Genomic DNA, 13,939 nt, shown 5'->3' on the forward strand with positions numbered 1-13,939 from the left:
TACTACATGTGAAATACCAGTTTTATAGAGACCATGACATATATTAAACTGTCAACTATGCTTTAGTAGGGCACACGCGATGTAAATTATTATTATTTATTTGTAGTAGGACATTGCTCTGAAGAAAGTCGAAAGTGAGCAACATGGGGCGTGCTAACCATTTTGGCCTTATCTATCTCAAAACTTGAGTATGACCTTCTCAAGATACTCTGCCTGAGACAACCGCAGTCTGCTTCTCTCCTATCTCTGTATATATCAATATCGAGAATCCTCTTTCCTGCTTCCGGATCTTTCATCTCGAATGTCCTCGATGACTGAGTGTTTAATATGTTGATGTTAGACATATTATGAACGACAATAAGCATATAATCAATATACAATACCAGTATAATGAATTCTCCATCACTAAGTGATCTGAAATATATACAATGATCAAATTCACTCCTAGTAAATGGCTAACTCACTATGAAAGAATCAAACTTTTTATATCACTGCCTAGGCGATTGTTTCAAGTTATATAATGATTTTATTAATTTACAAACCTTATTCTCTGACCCATATACCTCGAACCCATCTGATTGCTTCATGTAAATATGTTTTTCCAATTCCCCATGTAAGAAAATAGCATTCACATCTATTTATTCAAGTTCCAGATTGTATTGGGCAACCAGCTCCAACACAAATGATAGATACCTTCTCGACCATAGGTGCAAAAATCTTGCTGAAGTCAACACCCTCTTTCAGTGCATAACCTTTCGTTGTCAGTCTGACCTTGTATCTATCATGTTTCTTACAATAGATCCACTTACATTCGATGGCTTTACACTCAATGGGAATGCCCACCAGCTCCCACATCTCATTCTTATACAAAGAATTCATCTCATCTTGCATTACTACTCCACCTACTCATGTATCTTTTCTTATGACTCGGCTTCTACATATGTCTCGCCCTTTTTTATTTCAATATCAATTGCCGCTAACTTGTCTGTTTCCTTTTCTTCATCCTTGCAGAATAGGGAATCCTCATCAAACCGACGTTACGGCTAATCGTGATCTTCCGTGTGACCTGGTCATAAAACTTGTATCCCTTCACATCATCACCATAGCCCACAAAGGTAAACTTCTTCACCCTTTGATCTAGTTATCTCTTTCAACATATGGTACATGAGAGTAAGCATCACAACAAAATACTTACAGCCCTGAGTAGTCTACATCATGACCACTCCAAAATTCTTTTAAAATTTTACAATCTATAGCCGTAGACGAGGATCGATTTACTAAGTAACAAATCATATTGATGGCCCCAGTTTATATTTTCTTGCCTAAACAGCATTACTCAACATACTTTGGGCTCTTTCTAAGAGAGTCTGGTTCATATGTTCGGTCACACCATTTTTCTCTAGTGTATGCCTTGTTGTATTGTGCATCATTATCCCCTCATTTTTACAAAACTAATTGAATTCCCTAGAAGTGAATTCTTCATCATTATCTATCCTCAGTGATGTGGCAGTGACGGAAGCATTCAAAGAAATTATTTGATTGAGAGGCATGATAAATCAGTTGGGGCTTCAGCAGGAGGCATATCGGTTAATTGTGACAGAAAAAGTGCTATAAATTTGGCTAAAACTCTGTTTATCATTCACATATTAAACACATTGATGTTCGTCACTATTTTATCCAACAAGTGCTTAAGGAAGGAGGCGTAACGCTGGAGAAGATTCACACTAGCTTGAATACGGCGGACATGCTCACCAAGGTGGTTCCTGCAAAGAAGTTTAAGTTCTGTGCGAATTCTCTAGGCTTAGCGATGGCGTAAAAGGAGCTATTATGCATGACAGAGATAAGACGAGAGGACCAGACCTACACATTTGATGATTGAAGACATGGTGGAGATTGTTGTATTTAACGTCTTAAATCTAGTCAGATACAGGGCCTGTCGATGCCATCAATAGTTTGTTCTATGTCACCTTCGATGACATCAAACATTGCTTGATCCCATTGAGATTTTTCATATTTTCTTCAGTTGGTCACTGGACTATCAGGGCATTTTTTTAATGCCATCGAAGGGTGTTTGATGACTTCGGAACGGATGTTCAATGCCATCGAACATAACTCGATGCAATCGAGGATTTCCAGAAAATCATGTTGTCTCTTGACAATTTAGGTGTTAGTTTAATGCCATCGAAGTATAAGTTTCAACGACATCGAAGTGTTTTCAATGCCATCGAACTACTCCACACATATTTATGCAGAACTGTGATTTTGTGAGATTTGTTTCTAATTTTTCTTGAGATCCTTCTATAAGTTAAATATATATGGGTGTAAGCGGGATTGGGAAGCACTTCTAGGGTTTCTAATTTGTCCAAGGGTTTGAAAAGGCGTAGCAAGGGTAAGATTCGAGATTGTTTGAATCGGGTAAGCTCTCTCTCTCTCGCTCTATAATTTTTGCTTTCATAGTGATTATCCGTCGCTTTATATCATGGTTTTTTCTCGAAAGCTTTTTTCCATGTTAAATCGTTATGTTCATGTTGTGCTTGATATGTGCGATTGGATTACTCTTGTCATAAGAGCTTCCGCTTCTAAACCACTAGAACTTCTCATATATGCATTTTTTTTTAAAGTTCATCAGCAAGTAATGCATTACAAATCATATCTCAGTTGAGTAAATCTTCTTTTATACAACTCAGTGATCTAACCAAGTTGTCATATGACTCCGATAACATGCATAGCAATATCACTGCATTTGCTTTATCTTCCATTCTTCCACTTATGCTTTTAAGCTAACAAATAATGTTAGTGAATGTATTTAGATGGTTCAAAATTTTTGTACCATCCTTCATCCTTAGGGCATTCTCTTCAAGAAAATTTGGTTTATAACAGACTATTTGATATAAACTTTCTAACTTCTCCCATAAACCCACCTTGGTCTTCTCGCTAATTATGTTGAACAAAACATGATCCACTAAACACAAGTGGATGGTTGGCAATGCTTTGGGATCTATCTCATTTCAATCATCATTGGTCATAGATTTCTGATTCTTTGCCTTACCAAACAATGCTTTATGTTCACTTTATTGAACTAGTAAATCTTGAACTTTTATTTGTTTGCCCATCAAATTTCTCAACATCAAATCTACTACTATCCATCTCTTTCAATTTACTATACAAACCTAGAAGCTCTGATACCACTTATGACGAGTAAAATTGCCACTGACCACTTGATGCTTCTTAAATTACCACCCACGCAACACACTATCAAAATTAAATACCATTTGATTCCAATAGCACACAAAATATTCAAGGATTATGTACAATAAATAGAATGAAGATAGTGGAAAAAAAAAAAAAAAACCCAACCACAAACCGCACAGGAACATAAAATATATGCCGTTTGCACCACGACTACATTGACAGGCAATCCAACAAAGAAATAATCTACTATAATATGGAGAAATCACCAAAATAAATAAAAATGAAAAAAAAGATTGAAAAGAAGAAGAAGAAGAAGAAGAAGAAGAATGGAATACCTTCCCCACGAATACAAGAAAACCCATTTGTATCCAAGCTTAAAAGAAAAATCATCCACCATTATAATACTAGTAATAAATCTTCTTACATTGAATACTTTAAGAAAAAACCCTTGAGTACCAATTGCAAAGCTTTGAAAACTTGAATTTTGTCTTTAAAAAGAAAATACTCCATTTAAAATTCTCTCTCAAGCCAAAGAAAAACTCTCTCTCTTTCTTTCTAAATTAGTAACTCTACCTAAACCTCAGTATAAACTCACTCGTGGAGCTTTTATTTTATAAGTGCAATATCAAAAATACTTTGTTAAGAGTCCACGGACACTATGGCCTTGTTTACTTATGTGAAACATAAAATATATAGCTTTAAAATATAGTGAAACCATAGTGAATTGGGTGCTACTATTTTATACACGTATGACCTTATCAATTGGATGTCAGATAAACATTTAAGTGGCCCCAAGAAAATTTTAATGGTAGGTATTCAATCAACACTGTTTCCTGTAGTGCGGTCCACCTCAGATTTGGATTTGCTTCATCTTTGGGATCATGTCCTAAAATGAGCTGTCAAAGCGGATGGACGGCGTGGATGTAAGGCACATACATGGAGGTGGGTCCCAAGGGCAGGGCCTCACACACTAAGCTGCCACCCCTGCCTCACGTAATCCGCCCTCCCATACAAAATGCTCTGCCATCTGGACAACATCTGGACCATTTATCCCTGATCGAAGCAATACAGAGAAAAAAAAAAAAAAAAAAAAAAAAAGCAAAACTAGTGGCCCCACTCGCAGTGTATAAAGATCGTATCGATCCGCCCGTTGGTCTTTTTTTTTTTTTTTCATTTAAAGATCACAGCCATCCAATCTATTAAATTTTCTTGGTTGTTCCCTGTTAGGGAATCCCCAGCATTGTGGATCAGTGGTTTATACGCGTCATTGGTACTGATTGGCCAAATCACACACTTAAGAACTAAGATCCATCCCAATGCATTATGACCCTTAATTCCTCTGGAGAAACGAGGATCACCGCTACTAGATGCCCACCGTGCAGAAGGGCATTATTGTCCATGAGAAAGTCAACATCCTCATCTTAAATACATTGAATTGGCATTTTTGTCTTTTCCGATGTTAGATGAAGGGTTGTTTGCGCAAAAAATATTTGCACCGAAACCTTACAGCCACCTCTTGGCTCTTCCGTGAGCAGATTAGGTGTTACCAATAGTGGCTGTTTCCCTCACTGTGGGGCCCACCTTTGTATATGTATTTTATATCTAAACCATCCATTTGTTTTTCCAGACTACTTTAAGTATGATACAAGATGAAGCAGATAAAAATATCAAGTGGACTACATCACAGTGGGCGCCTATCATTAAAAGCTTCATAGGGCCCTATATAATGTTTATTTTACATCCAACCTATTGATAAGGTAAAAATGGCCTTGACGAAGGTAAAATATAAATATCAGCTTAATCAAAAGAATTTGTGGCTCACAAGAAGTTTTGAATTGTTAATTACCATTGTTCCATGGGGTGTAGTCCACCTAAAATTTTATCTGTTTTATTTTTGGAATCATTCAGTCTAATGAAATTTCAAAGTGGATGGATGGAGTGGATATACAACAAATACGTCCAGGTGGATCCCACGGTCAGGGAAACACCCACTACGTATTCTGCTCCTGGCTCTTGTCAATTGTCATGTTGCGACACTGGCGTGGCACGTTCAGTACCTTTCCCTAAGATCCCTCTCTATACATCGAGCATGGATAAGGGAAACGACTACTCCCCCTGCCACCAGCCCCGTGGCTGATGGTCGGTGCTCTGTGGGCCCACCATGATGTATGGTTTTCATCCATTCCGTTCATCCATTTTTAAAGATCATTTTAGGGCTTATCCAAAAAATGAGAGAGATATAAATCTCAGGTGGACCACACCACAGGAAAACAATAGTAATTAAATATTCAATATTAAAATCCTCTTGAGGCCTACTGTGCTGTTTATTTGACATCTAATCTATTAATTAGGTCATACACATCCAGAGGAAGGGGAAAAACAAAGATTAGATTGATCCAAATCTTTAATGGCTCGTAAAAAAGTTTTTAATACTCATCGTTGAAAATATGAGCTTAAAAAGTCCTAGAGAGGGGTCAATAGAACTATGCCAAATAAATATTAAAGTGCTGAAATATTAAATAAATCATAAATCTCAATCGCAATAGTATTGAAAAATTGATTCAAACTAATTCACAGGACAACATACACCCAAACCAAGTATAGGTAGGACAACCTTATTTCACGAACGTTTGTAAGAATTAAGATTTCAAACCAAGCAAGAGAAAATAAAGCTATCTATTACAAACATTCACCACTTTTGCATAAATGAAACTACGAACCTTCTCCATGAATGCAAAAAAGTAAACATTTACCACAACACCAAGAATTATAGTGGTTCAGTGTATACAACAACTATTCTCAAACAGTCACACCTACTCCACTCCCAATAATCACTATCCACATGATATTGGCTTTCACTATAAATAAAGTTTTCACAAGGTCACTTTAAAACCTAATACATTTGTGATTTTAAAGGGCTAGCAAAAAAAAAAAAAAATCCCTCACTGATAATTTTCTGGCTATCTCAAAAAAACTAACAAATGATATTTTCTAACTATCTTAATAAAACCAAACAAATGAGATTTTCTAACTATCTCAATAAAAATAAACTATAAAAGCAAAGAATACTTATTTTCTCTTTTAAAGATGTATCAGTCGATGTAACCGTAGAACCACTTCTCTTGTAGTAGATTGTTAAATGTTCAGTCATATAGACAAGGGTTCAAGGTTCTATATTGATTTTAATTAAATTCAAACCAAAAGCTACTTGTTTGAATTCTTTAAGATCTCGGAGAAGAGTATTTACTCTCTTTATAAAATAAGATTCAGAAAATAGGATATCAAAGAATTTAAACAAAAAAACTATTAAAAATATTATAAATACTACGCAATAGCTTGACAATAATGGGGGCTTCTCTTTCTCTTGTAGAAGGATTTAATAGACTTGAACTGTTAATTTCGAACTGAGAAAAAACCTCTATTTATAGGCAAAGAAGTCATTGCTTTGACTTGTCTAAGAATCGGATTCCGTTCCAACAAATTTTTGAATTTGAGCGCGATGAGATAAAATAGATATTCGACTAGTCGAAAGCCCTACTCGACTGGTCGAGGGCCCTGTTCGACTAGTCGAGCAAGGGCTTCGACTGGTCAAGGGTACCTAAAATCCGAACTGATTCAGTTACTGGACTTCGAGTCGAGCAACCCTCGACTGGTTGAAGGCCCATCTTCGACTGGTCGAGCAGTCTGCTCAACTGGTCAAAGAAATAACGAAAAAATCCGTTTTTCTTAAGTTTAAACTAGGATTGGTCGAAAAATGCTTAGACTAGTCGAACCACAACTTATACTAGTCGAGCCTTAGCTTAGACTAGTCGAACTTTAGCCTAAACATAAGCATAAAAACCCATTCAAGTTATGTTTTGAAACTACATAAACCTGAGGTCTTTCTAGGGTTTGTTATATCTGATATGGCTAAACTTTGAAGTAGCTTGAACTTCATGGAACTTGTTCTTCTACTTAAATTTTCAATAGAGCTTGAAGTTGAAGGTGAAGCTTGATCTTTTACAAGAACTTTAGTAGAACTTAAACTCAATCATCTTGAACTTAGTAGAGTTTGAACTTTTCATCTTGATCTTGGACTTCAGTAGAGTCTTCAACTTTCCATCTTGATCTACATTAGAAGGCTACTTCATAAGTTGTTTTGTCTAAACGAAATTTGACAAACAAAGGTATACTTTATATAATATAGCACTTACAATCGTTCATTCAACACTACTTTCTGTAATGTGGTTCACTTGAGATTGGGATATACCTCATTTTTTTGTCTCGTATCATAAAATGATCTAAAAAAATAGATGGACGGCATGGATGAAACACATACATCATGGTAGGACCCACAGAGCACAGACCATCAGCCATTGGCTGGTGGCAAGGGGAGGAGCCAATTTGTTTCCATGAATAAGACCGTCTATACCCCATCTGGACGGTCCACATGGATAAGTATCGTGATCCTCTATATGGTCTACTCTAGCACGAGTGGCGTCAAAAGGCTGAAGTGCTTGTAGGCCTAAATTTAGGCACAATTGATTAAAATCCTGCACAAAAGGAGAAAAAAAAAAAAAGAGAGAGAGAGAGAGTCAAAAAGTAGCATTCGAATTGGCCTAATAGGACCCTACCCATTGACAACCCTACCTACAGCCGCAAAGCCCCTATTGGCTGTCCAGTTATATATAGAAAAGGAAGAAATTATTCCTCATTTGATCTACTTCTTGACATTATCCTAATTACTTGTAAGGTAGACTGAATCAAGCAATAGATATGGGGAGCAAGGACAAAAAGGATCTGAGTCATGGTCTCTTTTGCAGCTTTATGTACTAATGCGATATATTGTCATTCGTATGAAGCATTGAAGACAAATCAATTGAATGAAGAACCTTTTTTTCGGTTCCTACGTTTGGAATTTCTTAGAATTGGGACACTTCTAACTCTAGGGGCATAATTCCTCCAGCTTCTTGTGTCAAGACTCCATGTGTTTATTTATCCTTCTTTATCCTATGATCCTATTATTCTTCCCTATCTTCTTTACTTTGCTGCAACTGAAGTGAATTATCTAATTTGTGGTAATTCAAGATGGATTTCAAGTTTCAAATGGGAAGTAGTCATATCTTATAAAGTGAACTTAATTTCCATCATGATGATTCATTGAAACCCCATAGTATTTTTATTGATTAATGTAGGGTTTTAAAAACAGGGGGTGGTTTATTCAGATGAAATGCAGCAAAAAGGACAATGTAACCCTATATAAAACATTACTCAGCCATAATTCAAAAACCTATTGCGTATCACTACTTCATTGTTGCCTTGCCTTGGGTTCAAGCAAAACTCATTTGAGAAGCTCTTCAAAAAATGTTACATGTCTTCCAGACGAATTATCAAAAGAGATCAAGTGGGGGAGGCCACATACCAGATGCAATTTCTGCTTTTCCTGTGCTTGAACTGCCTTCAGCAGACCGGCAAGGTCATCTCGACAGAAATCTGGGTTCAAAAGCATTGATTCCATTTCAAGAACATGAACAATCGAATCACTTTATATCATTAGAATGTGTCAAAAAGGAAAAAAGCAGAACAATTTCAATATGATGCAGGCACCGACTTGTTTTGAGCAATCGTTGAACTCTATCGTGATCTCACTGCCAACAAAAAACAACAATTAAATACCTGAAAAGTAGTATGAAACCCAACAGTCAAATCACTACCAATAGAAAACAACAATTAAATACCAGGTTGAGAACACTTGTACCAAATCCATCATTCAAATCATTTTCAAAAATTAAATACAAAAACCATTTACCCTAACAGATTATGCGGAAAACGGCATTAGATTATAAACCCATTACCAAACCCATGATTTAAATCAGACCCATCAATCAAATTCCATAAAAAATCAAACAACCTCTTGAAAAAGAAGACAACCACATTGAAATATTGAATACCCAAATCAGAATCCATTGTTTTATATCACCTCCAACACTCAAAATTCATATCCAGTCCTAGGCCCCACTCCTTGAAATCTGACGATACCTGAAATAAAGGAAGCTTAACTTGAAGACTCAAGCATGCTTCATATATTCTTGGGTATGTGACCTGTTGTGGATGGACCACACTTCCCAACCCTCCCAGATTGGAAGCCGAATGTGGACCATTGCCGCATTTCACTTCTAAACTGTCACTTTGCAGGCCAAATTATTGAAAGCTAGGTGGTCCTATCCAGGAGAATTTTTCAGGCAACAGTCCTTCCAAAGTGGGGCCCAGCTGACAAACAGATTAGATAACAGAACATTACACAAACTGAAAATAAGATTAGGGCAATCGCATAACGAATTAATAGGGACCCTTTGCCGGCGGCCGGCTTTGGTTCCCACCCCCACAAAGGATTCCACCAACTGCTGGTTTTGCCCTCCTTTCTTGTAGTGAAATCAGCCAGCCATGCAATAGAACCCCACTAAATCTTTCTTATCTGTTTAGCATCTTTCATTGATTAGTCTTCTATTTCTGTTTTTGGAAAGGCAACAAAGATTTAATTAAAGAAGAAGAAGAAGAGAAAAGGATACAAATCACATAATTACCAAAATATGAAAACCAAATTCACATCATTAAGCAAACAAATTTTTCTGTTTCAGTAGAAATTGCTTTTTGTTTGTCTTAATCATCTTTCGGTCGACCAAATTGAAATCACTGGAAGAGCTTACCAAAGAAGGATCTTTCATCATGTTCTGTTGCCCCATAGATGCTAAATCCTTGGATGCATGCAGTCATTGCAACCGATAATCAGTTTCAGGCCGACGACAGATTTTTCTTAGTGGTACTATTTCCTATAATAAAAAAGACAGGAAACAAGAATTGAATAACTGCCTCAAGACTACAAGGTTACCAAATGGAATTTTGGTTTTGCATATGTAGCAAAACAATCAGTTTTAACTGACTTGAACAACTGAATTGGTCCATAATTGTATATCTTCTCATATATAACTTTTTCAAATGAGAGAGAGGGGGAGGCAGGGAGGGAGAGGGCAGAATTTCAAGATGGAAGCATGGAACGAAAACAATAAAAATGATGATGATGATGAACAAGAGATGCACACCTCAACATGTGCAACTGTCTTTCTTTAATAGTAAGAATAATGTTATTAGTACCTAACAAAAGGGGATGGTGAGGGTCCACTACTCCCCAACCCAACTGCATCAAACTAGCCAAATCATCCATGATAGCTTCCCTTTTATAACTCACAAACAGCTTATGACCCAAATACCCATGAAATAGATATCCATGTATGCTAAGGCACATACACATGCATTCTCATGTATCTACTGAACATCGAAGCAAAGTAACAAAACCTATTACAGTAATTCCATAACTAAAAATATCTGTGGAAGTCATGCATATAGCATATTGAACTCTAGCAATGTTTGATATCACATTGAAAAGCAGATGTACTGATTGCAGAAGAAAAAAGAATTGAAACAAACCTCTGTGCCAACCGGAAATGCAGCCTGCCATAAATCTTCCTGCAAAACAGAAACAGTCATTTTTAAACAACAAAAAGAAAAGAGAAAAAACAGCAAACGACTATTAGAGGACATGTAATGCTGGTACAAGTTGAAGACAGCTAGGTTACTAGTAGAATAAGCACTCTCTCCACTACAAGACATCTCTTCCTGCTTGGGATGACCTTGGTCTCGACTGAACTGCGACAGACTCAACAACACAAACACGACTCGGGCCATCTCTTCACAGAACAGCTGATTCATTGGATTCATCATTCGGGATTATTCATCTTGTTACCACTACAGTTGATCGAATGTAGACCACTTGGTGGCAATTCTAACCATCTATTTCTTCATACATGTGTGGCCCACTAGGTAAATTAAGCTGAATTTCAGGGCTTATCACCCCCACAACGTTCTGGATCCCATGCATGTGCATCACATATTTTGTCCTTTACTAGTTCACAAAATCTTGCAAATTGGAATTAAATGTATGGAAGTGAAAACCCATCACTCAGATAAGACTTCAAATACTCATCAATGTTAGCAGGTGGGTCTCAACCACTTTACACCTGTGAAGAGTTTCACAGGCAAACTTGTTGGACATGGGCCCGCAACCACTAGCAGGTGGGTCTCATGAGAGTTTTCCTCTTCCGTGTTTTCTCTCGGTGGTTCAAATTCAACTTGGAACTTAGATTGGATAAAGTTGAGATCAGATGAGTTACATTATCGAAATTGCATTGTACAAGGCAACGGTTACTTCATTCTACAACCCTGTATCTGTTTTTGGTGCCAATGCTCGTCCACAAACCATGGACATGTGCCGCTATCTGGATAAGGCTATCCGCATGGAACTTTCTGGGTAACCAAACAGACCCTTAAGATAGCTCTAAATAGAGGCCTCCAAATTCTCTTGGCCTATAGTTATAAGTTTGCTGGAATCAAATAAAGTGAAAAAAATGCCTAATGACCATCAAGTTGGAATCGATTAGGGAGAACAGATGCACAACAAAGGAACACTCACAATGGCTGAAGAATTTATGATAATTACAACATGCACTTATATAATAGTATAGCATGGTTTACTATGTAAATATGAAAATAAGAGAATTTCTCAATGTTAGGTAGAGAAAAATAATGACAACTCAAGATACCTTGAGATACTCATCAATGTCAGCCTCAATCTGCTTTGCTTTCAGAGCACCATCAACCTCAAAGAGAATGCGTGGTGATTGGCTGATTTCAGCAAGCAAATCAATCTGCATTCAGGAGAGAAGAAAGATGCTAGCTTAATAAAGAACTATTAAATATTGATTAGGAAGTTCAAACAAAATCATGATGCAGCCACCTTCAAGTTGGGAGTAGAAGGATCGGGCAGCCTCATGTTTCGTGGAATGCACTTAGAATAACATTCCGCATTTAAATGCAACTGGGTGGAATCACATCACAGAAACTGAAATGATAATCAGAAAGGAACTCCAGGAAATCATGAAGCAGTACCAAGAGCACCCTTAGAGTGCCTTTGTACAGAAAGTGAACCTGCCCACAAGTAATAATAGAGATAAAAATGTCGACTCCACCAGGAAAAAAAAAAAAAACTGTTTTTTTTCTTTTTCCTTGTTTGAAGGTAAGGAATTCCATTTACTGCACCGATCACAAGTAAATGTAAAGATAATAACAAGACAAACCGATTCCCCAAGTTCAGCATTCCTCAAGTATGGCTCCATGAATTTGAACAAGTCAACAAGTAGGCACTGAACCAAAGGCCAACCCTTCTGAGAGTTGATTGTTAGCAATTTTGGCATGAAACTTCTGTGGCTCACCAACTCGAGCCATGCAAAGCTGAAAGAACATCAATCAGATTACCAACCTCACCGAGGAAAACGTAAAGAAAGAACATTTCTCATGCAGAATTAATGAATGATCAGATACATTATAGAACTTGAATACTTAAAAAATTGTAATTTCTAAATTCTAATCACATTCTCCTGATGCATTTTTGTCAGACCATCCAAAGAAACAGTACCATGGTGACCCCAATTGTGGGGAATAAAACATGAGCTCTCTGGAAAAAAGAAAAATGAAAAAAGAAAAAAAGAAAATAAAGGCCTAACAAAAGAAAGCAAATAACCTAAATAAACGATTTAATTTGTAGACATAGAACCTATGGCTACCGATAATCCGTAGCCACTGCAATTTTTGTTGTTTCAGTTTTTCCTGCCCCACTTTCACCACTAGAAAATAAAAATAAAAATAAAAAACAATTGCAGGTTAATCAGTAATGTTGAAGAAAGATGCACTTTTGCTCTTGATAGTTATCTAAATTGTTGTGAGAAAAACAGAGCTTCAATAGACTTTGAAAAAGAGAAATCAGTTAATGCATTAAAGATTTGGGGCAAGAGAGCATGAAATGGAGGCCAACGATCCATGAGGCTAAACATCACCAGAAAAATATGAATGCATTCCCTTCCAGAAAAATATGAACGGCAGTAAAATGGGGAGCCAAAGTTTTAAAAAATTAAAATTAAAATTAAAATTAAAAGAACAGAAAGAAAAGAAAAGAAAATGCACTCTAACCTTATCTGATGGCTGCACCCGATATCATTCCATGCTTATCAAATTGGATCTCAACAAATTTACCGAAATGACTGCACCAATATAATCAAGAGGGCAATCAATACAGTACAAACGTTCCATAATTTCAGGAAAAGTAGGATGATCATAGAGTACAATATCAATTCAAATTCTTCATATATGAAAGATGCACATGGCATTTTGAAGAAATTCCAGAAAGATTAATGATTTAAAAAAAAAAAAAACACTATACATCTATACCCACAACTATACACTCAAAACTATGATGTGCTAGATTTCAAAAAGGCAAAAGACATTACATAATTTCTTAATGAAATGTACACTTGGAACAGTATCTCACCTGGTAATGCAAGTCCCTGAAGAAAGGGAACAAATACCCAAAAAATAAAATAAAAAATAAAAAAATAAAAAAAATAAAAAAAACAGCAAAACATGAGAATAATATTGTCAGAATACAGTATTGGACTCTGAAGTTATTTACATCAACAGTGATGAAAACAAGGTATTTACATCAAACAGTGATAAACTAACATTTTGAATGTTTTTTAAAGACATAATTAGTGTGATTCCTCCATTTCTCTGAATGCCTATTGTCATACATTCAATCAATATATATATATATATATATATATATATATATATATATATATATATATATATATATATATAT

At 36.2% G+C, this 13,939-nt stretch overlaps 1 long non-coding RNA gene across 3 annotated transcripts; it reads right to left on the bottom strand.

Annotated features, from left to right (window-relative positions):
* Positions 1-8,452: 8,452 nt before the first annotated feature.
* Positions 8,453-13,674, bottom strand: LOC131229467 (uncharacterized). Of its 3 annotated transcripts, none has more exons than XR_009163350.1 (9): positions 13,610-13,674; positions 13,252-13,322; positions 12,363-12,908; positions 12,023-12,213; positions 11,829-11,933; positions 10,657-10,695; positions 9,879-10,001; positions 8,783-8,819; positions 8,453-8,664 (listed from the first exon to the last, which is right to left on the bottom strand). It is a non-coding gene; the product is annotated as an uncharacterized LOC131229467 (long non-coding RNA). The 3 variants fall into 3 exon arrangements; XR_009163349.1 differs by having other exon boundaries at positions 12,363-12,516; positions 13,610-13,662; XR_009163348.1 differs by having other exon boundaries at positions 12,363-12,516; positions 13,252-13,671.
* Between the last annotated feature and the right edge of the window lie 265 nt (positions 13,675-13,939).

Source organism: Magnolia sinica, chromosome 16, assembly GCF_029962835.1.
Source record: "Magnolia sinica isolate HGM2019 chromosome 16, MsV1, whole genome shotgun sequence".
NCBI lineage: Eukaryota > Viridiplantae > Streptophyta > Magnoliopsida > Magnoliales > Magnoliaceae > Magnolia > Magnolia sinica.